This window comes from Hylobates moloch, unplaced genomic scaffold, assembly GCF_009828535.3.
Source record: "Hylobates moloch isolate HMO894 unplaced genomic scaffold, HMol_V3 SCAFFOLD_4, whole genome shotgun sequence".
NCBI lineage: Eukaryota > Metazoa > Chordata > Mammalia > Primates > Hylobatidae > Hylobates > Hylobates moloch.
This window is the reverse complement of record NW_026652279.1, coordinates 11,246,217-11,267,474: the sequence shown is the minus strand read 5'-3', so window position 1 is coordinate 11,267,474 and position 21,258 is coordinate 11,246,217. Positions and strand designations below refer to the sequence as shown.

General features: G+C 39.4%; 1 protein-coding gene across 1 annotated transcript in view; it reads left to right on the top strand.

Moving 5' to 3' along the window:
• Positions 1-15,912: 15,912 nt before the first annotated feature.
• Positions 15,913-21,258, top strand: part of FRMD4B (FERM domain containing 4B) — a 275,592-nt gene continuing 270,246 nt past the window's right edge. The window contains exon 1 of the mRNA XM_058437150.1: positions 15,913-16,003. The gene's annotated coding sequence lies outside the window, so the exon portion shown is untranslated. The remainder of the gene's footprint in view (positions 16,004-21,258) is intronic.

Below are 21,258 nucleotides of genomic sequence, written 5' to 3'. Positions count from 1 at the left end.
ATTTTTTTCAGGTTGCATTTTTTCAAAATTGTTTCTACAGTAAAGCAAATTCTTGTACATGAGACACAAAATTATTTGTATCTCTTGTCTCTCAAATGACCCTTTGCAGAAGTTATACAAATGAGCAATAAGCCCCCAAAAATGATGCTCAACATTATTAGTCATCTAGGAAGTGCAAACTCAAATCACAGTGAGATGCCAACTACTTCATAGCTATTAAAATGGCTAAAATTTAAAGACTAACAATGCCAAGTATCAGTGAGGATGTGGAGCAACTGGAATTCCCATACACTGCTGGTGTAAATATAAAATGGTAAAACCACTTTAGACCATAGATCTCAGTTTTTTATAAAATTAAAAATTCCCTGATCATAGAATCTCACAATTCCACTCCAAAGTATTTACTGAAAAGCAATGAAAAGATATGCTCATAAAAGATTTGTACTGGGGCCAGGTGCAGTGTCTCACAGCTGTAATCCCAGCACTTTGGGAGGCCAAGGCAGGTGGATCACCTGAGGTCAGGAGTTCGAGACCAGCCTGGCTAACATGATGAAACATTGTCTGTACTAAAAATACAAAAATTAGCCAGGTGTGGTGGCACACGCCTGTAATCCCAGCTACTTGGGAGGCTGAGCCACGAGAATCCCCTGAACCCAGGAAGCGGAGGTTGCAGTGATCCGAGATCGCAACACTGCACTCCAGCCTGGGCAATAGAGTGAGACTCTGTCTCAAAAAATGAAAAAAAAAAAAAAAAGATTTGTATTGGAATGTCCATGAGAGCGGCATTTATGATAACCCAAACAGGAAGGAATCCAAATGTCCATCAGAAGGTGAATGGATAAACAAATTGTGATATAGCCATACAATAGAATACTATAAAATGAAACAGTAAAAAAGAACAAACTACTAATATATGCCATAACATGGATGAATCTCGAAAACATCATGCAAACCAAAAGGAGCCAGAGACACAAAAACATTCGGACTATATGATTCTATTCATGTGAAATTCTAGAAAAAGTAATACGTAATGTCAGAGAGCAGATCAGTGGTTTCCTAAGAGAAGGGCAGAAAGTAAGAGAGAGAAATGAGCACAAAGGGATATAAAGGAATTTCTTCAGAGAGAAAAATGTTTTGTTATCTTCTAAATACCCTGACTTGATCACTACACGTTATATACCTGTAACAAAATTTCCCATGTATCTCCTAAATTTATTCAAAAAAAGAGAGATATTCCATATCTTGATTGTGGTGGTGGGTAAGGACTGTATATATTTGTCAAAATCTGTTTAACTCCACACTTAAAATGGGAATATTTTATTGTGTATATATGTTATACCTCAAAAAAGTTGATTGTTTAAATGCCTTCTTCAACATCTCTCTCATTGATACATTAGTATCTCTAGAAGATGATCTTATAAGATCTTGATTCCAAATCAAGGTTCTGGTTATTTACTCATTATGGGATCTTGAGTCTCATCTTCACATATATGAAATAGGTACAATAACTACATTTGGCGAACCTCACAGATTTTCCCTAAGAAACAAAAGAGATGACGAGTATGTAAAAGAGATTTATAAATTATGATACTGTGTAGAAAACTGGCTGTCACTACCACTCTGTAGCTCACTGTGCAAGTCAGAGTGGAATTACCTACATTTGACACCCATTTAAAGCTTCAGTTCGTTGATCCTCTTATTTGAGCCCCAAATGAACCACCCCTATATTGAATGCCTGGCGAGAACACAGAGTATCTCAGCAAAATTTCCCGAGCATTAAAAAAAAAATCCACCTGCTTCAATCTGTGTGACATGTGGATCAACCCACTCAGACTCTGAGCCCTTCACTTCCAGCAGTCACTACCTACACAATCATTCCCTCAAGAAGCACTGTAAGAGTCATCTTAGCTTGTCAATGAGGCTTAAATTTCGCTTGACTGATGTCTCCAAAGGGTCTTATGTTTTCAGAGGAACGCGCTCCATGTCAGGGATTCTAAACTAGTTGTGGGGTGACAATGAGGATATTCATAGAGAGTGAGATATGTGTCTTCTGCTAATTAACTTGTCTTCCAAGCAACAAATTGAGTTTTAACTCTGAGTAGAGGGAGAACATTGAAAATTGGGTTCTAACTTAATCTAAAATAACACATGGCCTGGCACAGGTGACTCACGCCTGTAATCTCAGCACTTTGGGAGGCCGAGGCGGGCTGATCACCTGAGATGAGGTCGAGACTGGCCTGGCCAACATAACGAAACCTCATCTTTACTAAAAATGCGAAAATTAGCCAGGTGTGTTGGTGTGTGCCTTTATTCTCAGCTACTAGGGAGGCTGAGGCAGGAGAATCAGTTGAACCAGGGAGGCAGAGGTTGCAGTGAGCTGAGATCGCACCACTGCACTCCAGCCAGGATGACAGATTGAGACTCCATCTCAAGAAAAAAAATAAAATAATTGTAGGCCAGGCACGGTGGCTCACGCCTGCAATCCCAGCACTTTGCGAGGCCGAAGTGGGCAGATCATTAAGTCAGGAGTTCAAGACCAGCTTAACCAACATGATGAAACCTTGTCTCTACTAAAAATACAAAAATTAGCCAGGTGTGGTGGTACATGCCTGTAATCTCAGCTACTCAGGAGGCTGAGGCAGGAGAATCACTTGATCCCGGGAGGTGGAGGTTATAGTGAGCCAGGATCACGCCACTGTACTCCAGCCTGGGTGACAAAGCGAGACTCCACCTCAGAAAATTAAATAAATAAATAAATAAATAAATAAATAAATAAACAAACAAACACACACATATATTCATGTGACAAATAGTCACTGAGTATCTACTATGTGCATTGTCCCAGGCTATGAAGATGTAGCAGTGAACAGGACAAAGCAATATCTTCCTCCCCTTGGAGGTGAAATTCTAGTGGAACAAGAAAACCAGCAAGCAAATAAACAGTGTAATTTCAGGACCAGACAGAAAATAAACAGGAGTAGAGAACAACACAAACGTAGCTTAATACTATTTAGGATATAGTGATCTGGGAAGGTCATGTGAGTTGAATTAGAATTATGAGATGGAGCCAGCTATGTGAAGATCTAGAGAAATCACGATCCAAACAGTGACACAGCAAGTGCCAAGTCCCTGCAGTGAGAATGGACTTGACCCAGTAAAGTGGGAAAAGGAGGCCAATGTGGGGTGTATTGAGAGTGAAGGGAAGACTGGCATGAAATGAGATTTCAGTGGTAGATAGGAATCCACATAGGAGCTGGAGTTTAAGTTTTAGTCTATGTAAAATCAGAAGTCACTGAGGAGTTTTAAGCAGGGGGTTTGATGAATGAGAAGTGGGATGATGGGGTGGAAAAATATATAGGTTTATGGCCTGAGCAACCAAGGGTTGGCAGGAATCTTTCTTAGGAGCCACCTGGAGTGATTGGCTAGGGTGTCTGCATCCTTTGTCTGCTGTTAGAGCAGAGACCGAATTGCTCCGAAGACTGGAATAGCAGTATTTGTAAATACCCTGTGACGTGAACTCTGGTTGTAAATACTGCATCGTCCCCCTTCTGTGATTCTCCAGACGTGCTAATAAGTGGGTGCTGGAAATGTCATGATCTTCTAATCACAACCTTCTTTTTATGAGCCTTTGCAGCAGACACCAGTTCAGGGCAAGCTCCAAACCCTTTCTGGCTGCTGTCGTTTCTGGCGGGTGTGTCACTTGTATGCATCACTCTCACCGCAGCGGGAGTGCTCGGGGGAGTTTACTTTTGCTTTGCGAGACTTTTGGAAGGTTGCCTATATTCGTTAATTGTGGCGTAGGAATTACTTTGTCAGAAATTTTGGAGCCCAGGAGTCTAAAAAATTACAGGTATTATTAAATATTTAAGAATTGCTTAATTTCTCCATGTGGTATGAGATTTTGGCTGAAATTGGATCCTTGGGCTATTTACATCTAGTTCAGCATTACAGAGCCACTTTTGCCTATTAAAACAAGTTTGAAAATTGTTTAAAACAATCTAGTGGATAAGTGTGTGTAGAGATTTTGTTGTTTCTTTATGTTCATGGAGATGAGTAGTGAACATAGCACTGAAACAGAAGCAATCATCTTAGCTTGTGAAAATCCTGTTTGAGTAATAATGGGAAATGTTATCTTTTAAAATGTTTTGGTTATTTTATTTTCCATTACAAACATGATATAAGTTCCTCCTAGAAAATTTGGAAGGTATGGGGTGAGAGTCAGGCGTAACCTAATCACACAGAAATCCATGAGATGTTGAAGTCTCCCATAAAATGATAGAGCTGGAATGCACTTTTACAACTATGTGGTTGAAAGAAAAAAAAAACTTTATTTCAAAAATCACAACACTTCTGATACCACATGTGTGGGTTTTCCACACTAAGCAATCATTTCTCCAACTCTTCATACACCAACTGGATGTCCTCAATTCAATTCAGTTCAATTTTGATTTCACAAAATCTACCTGAAATTAGCATCAGACACTGTAATCACCCAAATGGGTTCTTCTTGCCCGCTGCACAGATAAACCCAATTCACTGAGACAGTGTTATTGCAGTAAAGAAAGAGTTTAATTAATGCAAGGCTGGCCAAGCAGAAGGATTGGGGCTGTTACTCAAATCAGTCTCCCCAAAGAGGCTAGGAGTTTTCAAGGATAGTTTGGTGGGCAGGGGGCTAGGCAATGGAGAACGCTGATTGATTGGGAGATGAAATCAGAGGGGTGTGGAAAATGGTCCTCGTGTGCTGTCAGCCTCTGGATGGGGGGGCCACAAGTCCAGCCAAATCCCTGGTATGGGTGAAGTTAGTCATCAAAATGCAAAAGTCTGAAAAACATCTCAAACGACCAATCTTGGGTTCTACAATAGCGATGTATCTACAGGAGTAATTGGGGAAGTTACAGATCTTATGAGTTCCAGAACAATGGCTGGTGATTGTTTTAACTGTGCCTACATCTTAGCAGAATTCAGGCCCTCTTGTAATCCTAACCTTGTGGCTTTTCATTAGTTTTACAAAGGCAGTTTAGTTTGCAGAAGGGCTATTATCATTCTTGCTTTAAGCTTAAACTATAAACCAAATTCCTTTGAAAGTTAGCTTGGCCTACACCCAGGAATGAGTGAGGACAGCAAGTGTGTGTTGCTGGAAGCAAGATGGAGTTGGCTGTGTCAGAATTCTCTTACTGTCATAATTTTGGAAAGGTGGTTTTGGCCTCACAGGTTAAGGGCTCAGTCCCATAAGACTACCCCCATTTCAGATGCCAATTGCAAGTCCTGGGCCCTCTGCACTTTTGACCAACTTAACTACAAATTAGGGGTTCCTATGACCTCCTGCTCAAGTTTGACAATTAGCTATAATAGCTCATAGAACTCAGAGGAACACTTCACTTACCAGTTCATTAGAAAAGATATTATAAAGGATGTAGACAAACAGCCAGATGAATTTGTATATATAAAGCCCAGAGGGGTCCAAAAAGCAGGAGTTTCTGTGCCAATGGAGTTTGGAGTGTGCTGCTCTCCCAAAAAGTGAATGCACTCACCAGGAGGCTCTCCAAACCCCATTGTTCAGGGTTTTTATGGAGGTTCCATTAGTTAGGCATGATTGAGTAAATTGTGGCCACTGGTGATTGAACTCAACCTCCAGCCCCTCTCCCCTCCCTGGAGGTCAGGGGGTGGGACTGAAAGTTCCAACCCTATAATCACATGGTTGGTTCCTCTGGCAACCAGCCCCCACCCTGAAGCTGTCTGGGGCTGGAATCCCCCAGCCACCTCATTAACAAACTCAGATGTGGTTGAAAGGGGCTTATTATGAGTAACAAAAGATGCTCCTCTCACCCCAATCACTCCGGAAGTTACAAGAATTTCAGAAGCTCTTTGCCAGGAACTGGGGAAGAACAAATAGAGATTTCTCATTCTATCACAACATCACAATGGCCCACCTTCTCACTGTGCATATGAAGAAACTGGCCCAAAGCCACTCAGAGTCTAGAACCCATTTCCTCACTCCCTGTTTGAGCTGTTTCCCTGATAATGTTTATGTGGCTTCATAAGCAGGTCTGATTGTCAGCGCCTCAGTGGAGGCACATGGATCCGCAATGCCCTCTTCTTGGGCAAAGAGGACATGACATAGCACGTCAATGGGTGCACATGTGGTTCTCTCTGCCCCCTAGTGTTTGGGAGGCTGCATCATCTTAAACAAGGATGGCATTAAATTGCCTTCACCTAGTATTTAATACTGATAAATACTCATTTATGAGTATTTCTCGTAAGTGGTTTTTGGACTACCTATATTAGAATGATCTAGGGTGCTTGTTGAAAATGAAGGCCCCACCCCTGGTTTGTGGAATCAGAACCTCTAGAAGTGGGATTGACAATCTGCCTGCTTAACGAACTCAGATTCATTTAAAAATAACAATTTTTCAATAAGAATAAAACTTATTGGCAGGGCATAGTGGCTCATGCCTGTAATCCCAGCACTTTGGGAGGCTGAAGCAGGAGGTTCACTTGAGGCCAAGAGTTTGACACCAGCCTGGACAACATAGTGAAATCCCATTTCTAAAAAAAAATTTTAAAATTAACTGAGCATGATGGTGTGCATTTGTAATTCCAGCTACTCAGGGGGCTGAGTTAGGAGGATTGCTTGATTACAGGAGTTCAAGGCTGCAAGCTATGATTGCATCACAGCCTGAGTGACAGGGTGAGACTCTATCTCAAAAAAAAAAAAAAAAAAAGAAACTTCTTTGTTGAATCATTCAAATTGTGTAATCTAAGATAGATTAGATAGCTGGAGATTTGTAAATGGATAAAAAGTTTCTGGATTTATGCAAATAAACTTAATAGCTATCTCTTAGGAGTAGAAATGTGTGGAATAGGAAGTGGCAATTTCACTGTTCTAAGCCACTTGGAAACCTGGAATGCAGAACATAAATGCGTTTGGAATCCCTTTTATAAGTATTTCTGCGGTTAAACTATTTCTTCAAGAGACTAGAAATGTCTTACATCATTATTTACTGCTAATATATGCATGGCCAGTGGGAGAAAGGAAATACCCCTTTGCTGATATAAGAGGACACAGGAGGAGCAACCAGGGGCATTAGGGGAGATTCACATGAGTTCATTTTTCCACTCAGTTATCCATTCAGCTCATATTCACTGAACAGCTGCCATGTGCCAGGAATTGTTGTAGGTTCTGGGGACACAGAAAAGAACAAGACAGCAAGGTCCTCAATCACGTGGACCTTATAGTCTGTCGTGGGGAATAATACACCAATAAAGAGTTCAAAGAAGATAAATTCAAATAGTGGCAAGTGCTGTGAAGAAATAAAGAAGCTATGTCATTATGGATGGTTGGAGGGCGACTCTCTGGTGGGCAGGGATGGTTTCCCTGAGAGGAGACATCTGAACCGAGGCCCAAACAGCAGGAAGAAACTAGCCATATGCATATCTGGGGAATAAGATTCCAGAAAAGACACAGCCTCAAGGACAAGGGTCCCAAAATAAAATTAGCTTGGTATGTTTGAGTACATAAAGAAAACCACTCCACTCTCACTGCCTCACTTGACTAACCTTAAAAAAAAAGTAAAGAAAACCACTGTGGCTAAAGCTTAATGACTAACAGAACATACAATATAAGTCCAGGAGGAAGATAGGAAACCATGTCCTATAATCATGCTCCAGTATGGAGTTCAAATTTCATTCTAAGTGTAACAGAAAGCCTCAAGGGAGCTACATTCAGGGAGGGATGATTTGCTATCTTCAGATTTGGGTTTCAAATATATCACTTCAGAGCTCAAAACCACTCAGAAACTCAGAGTACGTTTTAAGAAAATATACATCTGCTTCAGGAAAAAGAGGTTATTGTAAATTATTTTTAAAAGAACTAAAGAAATGACAAGATATACCATATACGTGGAAGAGGAAGATCAATATCATGAAATGTTGAGTATTTATAAGTATTTATAAATTCATTGTAGTTCTAAGCAAAATCCCCAGCATTCTGAAATTTGAATGCAAATTTGTGTATTCAATAATTTTTTTTTTTTTTTTTACAGTCTCTCACTCTGTTGCCCAGGCTGGAGTACAATGGCATGATCTTGCCTCAATGCAACCTCTGCCTCCCAGGTTCAAGCGACTCTCGTGCCTTAGCCCCTCAAGTAGCTGGGATTACAGAGGTGCATCATCACACCTGGCTAGTTTTTGTATTTTTTTTTAGTAGAGATGGATTTTCACCACGTTGGCCAGGCTGATCTCAAGCTCCTGGCCTCAAGTGATCCACTGGCCTCGGCTTCCCAAAGTGCTGGGATTATAGGCATGAGCCGCCATGCCCAGCCACATTCAACAATTTAATAAGGGAGTTTTGTGAAAGAATAAAAGATTAGTAGTTCCTCTATCAAAATTTATTATAAAACCATAGACAGTATTATTGGTGAAGGGTAATTGAAAAATAGATCAATAGGACAGAAAAGAGAGCCCAATGATGAACTAAACAAATATGGTTGTTTCTGTATGATATAGGATGCTTTAGAAGTTACAGAGGAAAACACAGTATCAAAAGTAAATGGTATTGTTACAACTGATAGCCTGTAAGAAGAAAAAATCAGATTCTTACGTCACACTTTGTACAAGAATAAATTGTGAGATAGATTAAAAACTTAAATATAAGAAATAAAAATGTAAAACCTTTAGATGGGGAAAAAGGAATCTTAGAATAAAGTAGATTTTATAAACTAGAGACTCAAAAGTCACACTCAAGTTTGGATGAATTTCAGTATATCAAAATGTATAATTTCTGCATAACATAGCACCATAAAATAAAAAGACAAGCAACAAACTGGTAGAAGGCATTTGCAACCCCAAATAACTACCAAAAGCAAGTTTCCAGAACCTCTAATGAACTCCTACAAATCAAACAGGGAAATTTAAGCTACCCAATAGAAAAATAGACAGCTTATTAACAGACACTTCCACAAGGGGGAGACATGAATGAGCAGTAAAAATATGAAAAGGTTTTCCACAGTGCTAATAAAAGCAGGAAATGCAAATTTAAAAATCATAATGAAACTGCATTTTATGCCCATCAGAATAGCAGAAATTCAAAAGGCTGACAATGAGACTTGGCAAAGAATTGAGGTAAACAGGCACTCTGAGCTGTGGCAGGTGGCACTTTGGAGAGCAAGTTGTCATTCCCTAGCTAGACTTCTAAACACACGGATTCTACCACACAAAGATTCTACTTTGGGACAGAAATCAGCAGCGTTTCTCAAAGGAGGGACTCTTGGTATTTTGTGGGGGACAAGTTTTTGTTATTCAGGACTCTCATGCACTGTAGAAAATTTAGCATCCCCCGCCCCATTCCATCCCCATCTCACAAAAGATTCTCCCACATTTCCAAATAATACCTTGGAGGACTGGACCACCCCAGGTAAGATTTACCAGGAGAAATTCCTGCATATACCCACACAGTACTGCCATGTACTCTCAGGTAGGTTGTGACCCAAACACCTCTCACAACTAAACAGAGAGGCCTGTGTACAGAAGGAGAACCATGAGGATGTGTGCTGTTGCATCCTTTGTTATAACAAAAATTGGACGCTACCCAAATAGCCATCAGTCCACAAATGGAGAATTAAACTATAATTCAATCATATGACAGAGCACTGTGCAACAGTTAATAATCTAGATCTCAAAAAACCATGATGAGTAAAATATAATAAACAGCATAATACCCTTTATAAAAAGTTTTAAAATTACAAAATCATAGAATATGTTTGGACATGTGCACGCACACACACATACACACACACGAACTAAATATCTACCAAATTCAGAATAATGGTTGCCTCTGAAGATGAAGAAAGAATTGGACTGGAGAAATTAACATAGAAGATAAATTCTGTGTGGTTCCATCGCTTAAAAGAGTAAAGACAGGATGTGAAAAAATATGAAAAACAACATTTGTTAGTTTTGAGTGATGGGCGCATGCATAGGAGTTTGTTGCATTTTCTTCTGTATGTTTCCATATTTTACCCCCACTTTGGCTGCTGAATATACAGTGAATGGGGATGAGTGGAAAGGTGAGGATGGAGATTGGGTGGTGGGAGGCAGTACTAGAACCAGAGAGGAGCCAAGCGAGGACCCCAGCATCCCTCCCTCAACTGCTTTGAACTCCAAGAGCATGTGACCACTTTTTTGCTTCATTTATCTATTGCCCAAAAGGTTTTGCTGGATGAACACTTCCCCTTGTAGCATCCTCTGCCTTCCAAGTATTGAAATTGTCACCTAAGCAAGCCAGGAAATTGTCAACAGCTAGATTTTTAGCAGAATGACACATTCAAGTGATGTCTACATAATTTAAGTCTGCCCCATCCCCATTCCTACAATTTCGCTTCTACATCCTTTTTTGTCTTGAACATTTTTTTATTGTGGTAAAATACACATAACAAGACTGGACGCCGTGGCTCATGCCTGTAATCCCAGCGCTTTAGGATGCCAAGGCCCAAGGACCATTGGAAACCAAGAGTTCAAGAACAGCCTGAGCAACAGAGTGAGAACCTGTCTCTCCAAAAAAAATTAAAAGTTACCCAGGTAGAGTAATGCTGCCTGTGTAGTCCCAGCTACCCAGGAGGCTGAGGTGGGAGGATCACATGAGCCAAGAGGTTCGAGGCTGCAGTGAGCCACAATTGCACCACTACGCTCCAGCCTGGGTGACAGGGCGAGACCCCATCTCAACAGTATATAGTATACTATTATATTATATATAGTATATAATAATATATTATGTAATTATATATCATATAGTAGTATACTATAATATAGTAGTATATATAGTTATATATAATATAGTAGTATATGTAACAGTATTATATATACTATTATTTACAATAATAGTATATATATTATTTACAATAATAGTATATATATATTATTTACAATAATAGTATATATATTTACAATAATAGTTTATATATTTATATAGTATATATACTACATATATACTATAGTATATATAGTATATAGTATATATAGTATATATAATATACTATTAAATATTGTAAATAATATACTGATATATAATAGTATGTATTATATAATATTTTTAATTTTTATTATATAATACTACATGTAACAGTGTATATTATATATCATAGTATGAATAGTATGCTAGTATATACACTAGTGTATATATTTTATGTTATATATATATACACTAGTGTATATATTTTATGTTATATATATATACACACACACATAACATAAAAGTTACCATTTTAACAATTTAACAATTACAATTGGCCAGGCACAGTGGCTCATGCCTGTGAAGCCAGCACTTTGGAAGGCAGATACGGGAGGATTGCTTGAGCCTAGGAGTCCCAGACCAGCCTGGGCAACATAGTGAGACATCATCTCTGTAAATTTTTTTTAAAAAGCTGGGCATGGTGTTGCATGCCTGTGGTCCCAGCTACTCAGGAGCCTGAGGTGGGAGGGTCACTTGAGCCTGGGGGTTTGAGACTGCAGTGAGCCATGATTGTGCCACTGCACTCCAGCCTGGGTGACAGAGTAAGACCCTGTCTAAGTGCATTCACAATGTTGAACAACCACTACCACCATTCATCTCCAGAACATTTTTCATCATCCTAAACTGAAACTCTGTGCCCATTAAACAATAACTTCCCATTCCCCAGTACCCCCAGCCTCTTGTAAACTCTGCTGTACTTTCTGTCTCTGTGTATTCAACTGTTCTAGACAGTAATTACTATTCAACTATTCTAGATACTAATCACTCCATGTAAGTGGAATCATACAATATTTGTCCTTTCATATCTGGCCTGTTTCATTTAGTATAATGTTTTCAGGACTCATTTATGTTGTGACATATATCAGAATCTCATTCCTTTTTGAGGTGCAAAGAATTATAGTCCATGGTATGTATATGCCATATTTTGTTTATCCATTAGTCTGTTGATGGACATTTGGATTGTTTCCACCTTTGGTAATTGTGGATAATGTTTCTATGGACACTGGTGTACAAATACCTGTTCAAGGCCCTCCTTTCAATTCTTTTGGGTATCTGCCCAGAGATGGAATTGCTGGATCATATGGTAATTCTATATTTAGCCTTTTGAGAGACTACTAAACAGCTTTTCATAGTGGCTGCACCATTTTACAATCCCATCATCAATGCACTAGGGTTCCAGTTTTTCCACATTCTCACCAACACTTCTTATTTTCCTTTCGTTCCCCACATATCTGTCGTAGTGGGTGTGAAATGGTATCTCATTGTGGTTTATCCTACAGTTTTTCTATTATCAGTGTTAAGAAGGCATTGTATATATTTCTGTCTGATTGATTGATCTGTAACACCTATGTTTTTTAGTATTTCTGCGCTTCCCAAAGTGTGCTCCACAGAATATTGATTGCATTATTAGAGGTTTTATTATTATAGATTTATTCTTAGAGATTGAATATATTAGAGGTCTCTATGGGATAAGAATAGTTAGCGAGGGAAACTCTCTGGTTAAGAGCTGAGAAAGGAAGCAAACTCCAGTAGAGTCATTTCCAGTGCATACGTAACTTCTGCAAATTCAACAAGTGAGTAGGAGGTGGTAACTGAATCTCCTGTCCTTTGATTGGTCTCAGTTTTTTCAAGTCTCTTCTGCTGAGAGTGATTCTGTTAAAGATATGCACCTCTTTATACAAATGGCCAATAAATAGAGCCTTTTATGTGGTGCTTGAAGAAAATTTTATCTGTCGCAACTTTGAAGGAAAAACTGGCTATATTCATGATGATGTAGTTGGTGGGCTCTATGTTGGCACTTTCCCTAAGGGATTTTCCAGTGTTTATTTTGACTATACACAGTTTTCACTTTGAACTGACTTTAGAAACTACCTCCCACGTAAGATGCAATTTTACTATATATCTTCCCCTTGAAGATCGGAAAGACCTTGAAAAGCCCTACTGTAGAGAAACCTGATTAACACAGTTTAAACCAGGAGTTGGCAAACTTTCTCTGTAGAGGGCCAGCAAACTTTCTCTGTAAAGGGCCAGATAGTGAATATTTTCAGCCCTGTGGACCAGAGAGTTTCTGTTACAACTATTCAACTCTGCAGTTGTAGCTCGCTAACAGCCATAGACAATCAATACATAAATAAATAGACATAGCTGTGTGCCAATAAAACTTTATTTAGAAAAATATGCAGCATGCTATATTTAACTGGCAAGCATAGTCTTGTGACGCTTGGTTTAGACCATCATGACCAAGGTTTATTAAATGGCCTTCCTCTCCTTTTTTTTTTTTTTTAACCTAAAACCTGTAGTAAACCCTTAGATTCCTGAACTTGAATTCAAATATTAGAGGGCTTCAGCTCTTCATGAATGACACTGAAGGATGATGACAGGTTGTTACTTTTCAGGCGTCTGGACTTTCATCTCTGTGGTACCAGAACTAGTCACTTGGTGAGTGTTATGGGCTGAATTATGCCAGCTCTTAGATTGATATAGTGAAGTCCTAATTCATAGTACCTCAGAATGTGACTGTGCATGTAGATAGGGTCTCTAAAGAGGTGATTAAGTTAAAATTAGGCCTTGAGGATGGGCCCTAATACAGTGTGACTGGTGTCTTTACAAGAAGAAATATGGGCACAAAAAGAGGTACCAGGGGTGTTTGGGTACAGAGGAAAGACCATGTAAAAAAGTGGCCATCTGCAAGCCAAGGAGAGAGGCCCCAGAGGACACCAGCTCTGTTGACACCTTGATCTTGGACTTTCAGCCTTCAGAAATGTGAGAACATACATTTTGTTGTGTAAGCCATGCAGTCTTTGGTATTTTGTTACGGCAGCCCTAGGAAACTAACACAGTGGGTGATTGTAACTCATCTACCCCAACTGATTGAGATCTTACCTTTCTTTGCTCATTCCCAGATACCCAATATCACAAGTATCTTGTACCAAATTTTATAGGTGGAGTCAAGTGCTTTAATTATATTTGCATATTTGGTGTGTTCATAGATCTTAAGATATATCCCTCCTGCATGTTAACAGTTGTAGAATAGATTCCCACAGTGCTCTTATCTCAGTTTTCCTTTGTTTCTCTCTTTAGTTTCCTTCCAAATACTGTCCACTTTGTTTCTATTCCTGGGTTCTGGGGTTTTCAGATAGATGCATATTTCTTTGGTTTATAGTGCTGCTTGTTGCCGGCAGGAATGGAATCTGAGAACTAACCAGTTGTGTAACCTGAGACAAGGTATCTATTCCCTGACTTCGTTTCCTTATCTTCCTAGTATAGTAGCATCCATATTATCTTTGGAGTTTCTAGAAGCATTAGCAGAATACAAGTGATGTGTCTGGCATAGCGTATGGCTTATGTTGGACACTTAATAAATAGTAGCTATTGAAGGCAACCAGAAGATATCTGTTTATTTCTCTTTTTTCTGCCTTTGTGATCCAAGTTGACAGCAGCTGTGTAGTCTTTGTTAACACTCGCTAAAGAAGTAAGGGATTTAACTAGTTCTTTGCACGTGACATTAGACACTGCTTGATATATCATTGTTTACAGGGCTTAATCCCTCAAGGAGCTTTTGTTGCCAGGCAGACACAAGAAAGATGTGGAGAGATGACGTGATAAGGCAGAAAATGTACTGAGTCATTCCAGTGCCAGCTCTGCCCTGTGTAACATTTTATAAGTTGTTTTCTCTCTCTCTCTTTCTGGACCTCATTTATCTTGTAAAGTGGGGGCTTAGACTAAAACACATCTCTAGTGTATCCTCTTTTTGCCTAATGTTTCACCGAGAAATCATGAGGACCAAGAGGATAACTGGGTGTGAGAATTCTTCATACCGATCTTAGTACTACCCAAACCATAACTCCATGCCCAAGATATTTTCCTCCTAAAAGGGTACTAAAAAATATTGCCTGCAAGAAACTCTCAACCTATTCTCCTTTCTGTGCTCTCATTTGAGTTAAGCTCCTTGAATATTGAGTTCCTGCTAGGAAAATGGCTTTGTTCTATGGCATCAGTAAAGAGAGAGAGGGCAAAGGTGTTTGTGAAGAAATCCCCTTGACTTCTGCTTCTTGTGCCATCTTGCACCTAGATGCCTTGCACATCCGGGGGGGTGGAGGGGCAGGTGGTGTGGGAGGTGCCAAGCGGATGGTGCCACAGAGAGTTTCACTTACCACATGGCAGAACAAGGGATACCACATCTGCCACTTCTGCCTTCCTCCTTGTCCTGTTTTCACACACGGGTGTGTGTGAAACAGTGTGACCTCACAAGTGACAAGGGAGAAGCATGCTTATTGACTGAAGTGGAGCTTCTAGGGGAAAAGCTGTTTTCTTTTCTGTAGTAGGGAGAATGAGAAGTACATATAAATGAGGATATCTTATGACGCGATATGCACACTAGATTTCATCAGTATTCATGACATGTTTCATTCTCGCCACACTGACATCTGTTAAAAAAAAGATTCAAGAATGCCATTCTGGTTTCAGTAACTCTGAAACATGGCTTCCAGGGGGATGTATTACTGAGTTCTCCCTCCCACTTTGACAGCCCTGATTTTGCAACTGAGTGTAGATAACTTTGAGCACTTCAGAATCTCCTCCTACAGAGACAGTAGAAGTCTAAAACGGTGTATTCAGTGACATGCATCCTGTAAGAAGCCAAATTGGTATGAAATCTTTAGTTGTTAAGGAGACTATCCTCAATTTCATCTGTATTTCGAGAGAACTCAATTCTAAATCTCATGTAATTAGGTGAATTTCTAAAACTGTGATTAAACTGTAGTCAGCCAGGGGAAAATTAGAAATAAATTAGAAGTGTCACTGACTTGAGATTTATAGTTTCTCCCCCTGTGCCTACAGAAGTTAAGGAGCTTCTCCTTCTGTATTACAGGCTTTGATGAGAAATCCAGAAGAAAGAATGTATGAAAGAAAAAGATGACATCTATGCAAAGCAAAGAAAATCTGAAGATTATTACAGTAAAAACAAAAGAAAGGCAAGAGAAAACTTACTAGTTAAAGGTAAGTGGAAGTTTCCATAAATGCTGAACTCTTTGATATGTTAGAATAGAAAAGTGAGTTCATGTGTGTTTGCATGTGAGTACACACTGACTTGTCAAGCGGGGCTTGGACAGGATGTGATATGATATGTGATATGGCATATTAGCGAAATATTTACATTACTAGCAAATGATGAAGAAAATTAATAAATTAAGTTACTCCCCTACTTTCAAATGAAAGTCAAACACCCCAAGGTTGAATGATATGCTTACATTTTATAGGTCTTTTCCCACAGAGCAAAATAAACAAAAAAATAAAATGTGCTAATTGTACTGTACCTTAGACATATCTCCTATATTTCCAATATTTATAAACACATTTATAAAAGTATTTTCTTTTATTTGCAGTTGAACAGCTTCACCAGCTTAAGTCCAGTGGACAACTGAGCAAACAGTTGGTTCTTTTTATATGTGCAATGATTTTCATCTTTAGCTTAATTGGAGTAAGGGAGTGCTTTGTATCCTTAGTATCAATATTGGGGTTTTATTTTCCACTGCTTTTTATAATATAATAAGAGGGGGATGGAATATTTGAACAGTTGCACAAGTATTATCATAATGATAGCAATGCTATAGAAACCAAACTGCCAGGCATGTAGGCAACACAACCAGATGAGATCTCAAAATGTTTCTTGATGAGATGCTCTCAGAAGTTCATATCTGACAGGCAAAAATGGTTTGAAGGACATTGATGTAAAATATGCAAAACTGTGAACTGCACGTGATTAAAATGTGCAACAGTTAGGAACAGCATTTTATGTCTCAAAATGCTTCCTTTGGTGAAATCCATGGTAAGATTGCAATTCCACATGCTGGCGCCTGCTGGAGAGATGTAGCAGTCAAGGACGTCGACTCTGGAGATCTTGCCCTACCACTTACCACTTGCGTGATTGTGGTCAAAATTATTAAGCACCCTTTGCCTCGGTTTCCTCATCTGTAAAATGTGGGTGATATTAAAACCTACCTTATAGAGTTGCTCAGTAGATGAAATGAGTCCATATAGGCAAAGCACTTGAAAGAATGCTGAGCCCATAAAAAGTGCTCAGTAATTATTCGTTGATTTTTTCATTGAGTAAAGTGTACTTCAGGGATAGGAATTTCAGTTGTCTGTTTTAAAGGGGACAAAGATGTGGAAGAGCATAACAGATGTTGGGGAAGTGGAAGATATCAGTTCTTTAACTCTGGGCATATTTGTACTGTTCAAGCAGCTGTCACGGGAACTGATGGGTGCCGGGGGGAGATAGGAAAAAGCTACAGGGGCTCAGTGTACTTCTCAAACAAACTCTTATTGCTTGTCTCCTTGATTCAAGCACCTTGAGAAGCATTGGAGAATAGAGACTTAAATGATGCAGGACTTTTCGTAAGTTACAGATAAGACCATCTTAAACTCTTTGCTGTAATCTATAAGGCTGGACTTGACCTGGTCCCAGATGTGGTCTCTAGCCTCACCTCCTTAGCTCCCTGTGCTCATTCTTCCCTTCTTTGATTCCCTCTAAAACATAAGCAGTGATTTTCCACTTGGATTTTTTGCACCCACTGCACAAAGCTGCCTGGCTTCTTTCCCTCTCTTGTTCCTATATCTTTTCCCTTTAAGTCTCAGACTGGGGCTTCTCTGGCTTCTCTACTAAAGGAGCCCCCTCTGAGAAGTGAGCTTCCAAAAATATTGTACCTACTGTCATTCTCATCAACAATGAATATGAGAGCCTATTTTTTCCATATCCTTGCAACAAGGAGTATTCCAAAATTGTTTCATACTTGCCAGTCTGATAGGTGCTGAACTTGATTATTTAAAGTAGGTATAAGAGAGGATGCACAGAGATGCAATGATGGCAGTAGTTAGTCATTCATTAACTCACCTTTAGAGCCTTCCCTATTTTCTTTACAGCATTCATTACTACCAGGAATTAATTTGTCTCTTCAGTTACTTTTCACCTGCCTTCCCTCCTGGTGTGTAAGTTCCCTGAGGCCTGGGACAGCATTTGCCCTCTTCACAGTAATATTCTGGGATCCTGGTCCAGCAATTGCCATATACGAGGTACTCAATAAACATTTTGAGAGTGAAAGAATGAAAGAGAAAGATAGGATCTTGTAATGGAAATAGACAGACCACATCTTTACAACAGTGCTAGAGGCTCAGAAATAGAAGGGAGTCTTACAAAAAGTTAGACCCAGGAAGGCAGGAGCAATATTGAAACTATTAACAGCCTCTCAGCACAAATAAGAATCAGCCTAAATAGGCCTTGGCCATAGTGCTGGGCAGGGTCTGAAAGGGCCTCTTTTGGCAGTAGGTTTTACCCTTGAGGTGCTGGATTATGGGGAGGTGGCTGGGATTCAAGAGTGGGGCTCAGGGACTGGTCAGTTGCCAACCACTATGGTGGAATTGTCAATATCTTAACCAAGCATAACTGTGTGTGTGCATTCCTACTCAATATCAGTCCTGATTATAGTACCGAGGAGAACTCTTTCTAGTCCTGTTTTTACTGGAATACTGTTCTCTGCTTTGGATCAATAAGAAGAGTCATCCAGGCCCGTGCGTGGTGACTCACACCTGTAATCCCAGCACTTTGGGAGGCTGAGGTGGGTGGATCACTTGAGGTCAGGAGTTTGAGACCAGCATGGTCAACATGATGAAACGCTGTCTCCACAAAAAATACAAAAATTAGCCAGACATGGTGGTGCATGCCTGTAATCCCAGCTACTTGGGAGGCTGAGGCAGGATAATCACTTGAATCCGGGAGGCAGAAGTTGCAGTGAGCAGAGATCGTGCCACTGCACACCACCTGAGCAGCAGAGTGAGACTCCGTCTCAAAAAAAAAAAAAAAAAAAAGAAGAAGTCTCCAAATAGAGTCAGAGGAGGACTCTGATGCCCTCAAATTTCACCCCTGAGCACCCTTCTGCCCACAATGCATACCAGCAAGTCCTCCCTTATACCTGTTTTATTTCATGTGTGTGGATTTTGTACTGATATGTCATAGTTGTGCATGTTTTAGGGATACATGTGATATTTTGATACATGTATACAATGAGTAATGATCAAATCAGGGTAATTGGGATATCTATCACCTTGAATATTTATCTTTTCTTTGTGTCGGGGTATCTATTTTAAATAACCATGCTCATCACCCATGAAACTGGCAAGGACAAAAAAATATTTTAAATACTCCTCATTGGAAGGATATGGACAAAAAGGCGCTCATATACTGTTGATGAGAATGCCAGTAGGGGCAATATTTTTAGAAGTTAACTTGGCAGTACTTATCAAAATTCTAAATGCACATTCTTATTGACCAGGTAGCATAACTTTTAGGGATTTATCTTCCAGATAAACTGGCACAAATACAAAATGATATATGCACAAGTGTGTTCACTTTAGCATTGTTTTAATAGCAAAATTATGGATGCAATTTGTATGGTTATTGATAGGAGAGGAGTGGATAAATGATGGTACCTCCATCTAATAGAATACTCTGACCTTTAAAAAGTCAGGAGAGATCTCTCAAAGGTATTAAGTAACAGAGGGAAAAAAGCTGCCAAAATGGTGTGTGTTGTGAAATCCTGACACATGCTACAACATGGATGACCCTTGAGGGCATTATGCTACATGAAATAAGCCAGTCGCAAAAGGATGAATACTGTATGATCTTACTTCCATGAGGTACCTAGTGTAGTCACATTCATAGAGATAGAAAGCAGAGTGGTGGTTGCCAAGAGCTGTAGGGAAGAGGGAATGGGGAGTTACAGTTTAGTGGGCACAGAGTTTCAGTGTGAGATGATGAGAATGTTCTAGAGAAGGATGAGAGTGATGGTTGCACAACAGTGTCAATGTACTTAATACCACTGAACTGTACGCTTAAACAAGGTTTAAATGATGAATTTTTGTTTTATCTACTTTACCACAGTTTTTTTTAATGTTAAGAAGAGGAAAGCTTTCCTGGTTTTTCCAAAGAAAAAGTGTTAATAGTTTAAAATACCACCATAATACATTTTAGTGACAATCAGTTAAAATTTCTTAGTGTCCCAGGATCTAAAACAAAAGTACAATATTTTTAAAAGAAAAAAATAGATTTTCCTTTTAAACGATGCCTCATGCACCTAACTTTAATGCTGCAAATTAAGAAGCAACAAATTACTAGCCAACTGCCAAATCACGGTACCTCCTAGTTCTGCTGGGGCTTAAATGAGTTAACGCTTGTTCTTTTAAGAACTTTACAAGTGTTAACTTATTTAATCCCCAGCAGAACTAGGAGATATTGTGATTTCCATTTCACAGATGAGATCACTGAGAACACAGAGGTTATGTAACATGCCCCAGGTCACACAGCTAGTGAAATGCAGAACTGGTTGTCATCAAACCCCAAAATTATATAGCTCCAGAGCACAAAATAGTCTGAGCCACTATTTTACCAATTCCCAGCTCTGAAGAGCTTCTGTGTTAGAAGAGCCATCTATAAAGTATGTTGGCCTTTTTAAGATTTCTAATGCATAGTTACAACTGAAAAGCTTGAGTGTACTGATACAGCTACTAGCTTTTCTTCAGTAGATGCTTGTTAACTTGAAATATGTAAATGATTTGTCTCTAACTGGGAAATTACTCTTTAACATTTACCTAGCTTCTTGGCTGGGCATGGTGGCTCACGCCTGTAATCCCAGCATTTTGGGAGGCCGAGGTGGGCGGGTCACTCGAGGTCAGGAGTTTAAGACCAACCTGGCCAACATGGTGAAACCCAGTCTCTACTAAAAATACAAAAATTAGCTGAGCATGATGGCACGTGCCTGTAATCCCAGCTACTTGGGAGGCTGAGGCAGGAGAATTGCCTGAGCCTGGGAGGTGGATGTTGCAGTGAGCCGAGATGGAGCCACTGCACTGCAGCCTGGATGACAGAGTAAGACTCTGTCTCAAAAAAAAAAACAAAAACCAAAAAAAACCATTTACCTAGCTTCTTACAAAACACAGTCACGGAGAACAAGGGAAGGCTACATATAAGAACACAAGTGTTCTAAGGTTTTGTCAGAGAAGAGCTCTGAAAGAAATTCTCCATATTGGATGGGGAAAACATGATCTTGTATTCTTCTCCCTAATGTTCATGTCTCCCAAAATATTAGGTTAATTTTAAAAATATATTTCATGTTTATATTCAAACAAATTTAGGAAATACTGAATTAAAAGACATTAAATAGTTTCTCTTCTGCAGGAATTCTTAAGGACTTAAACACCAT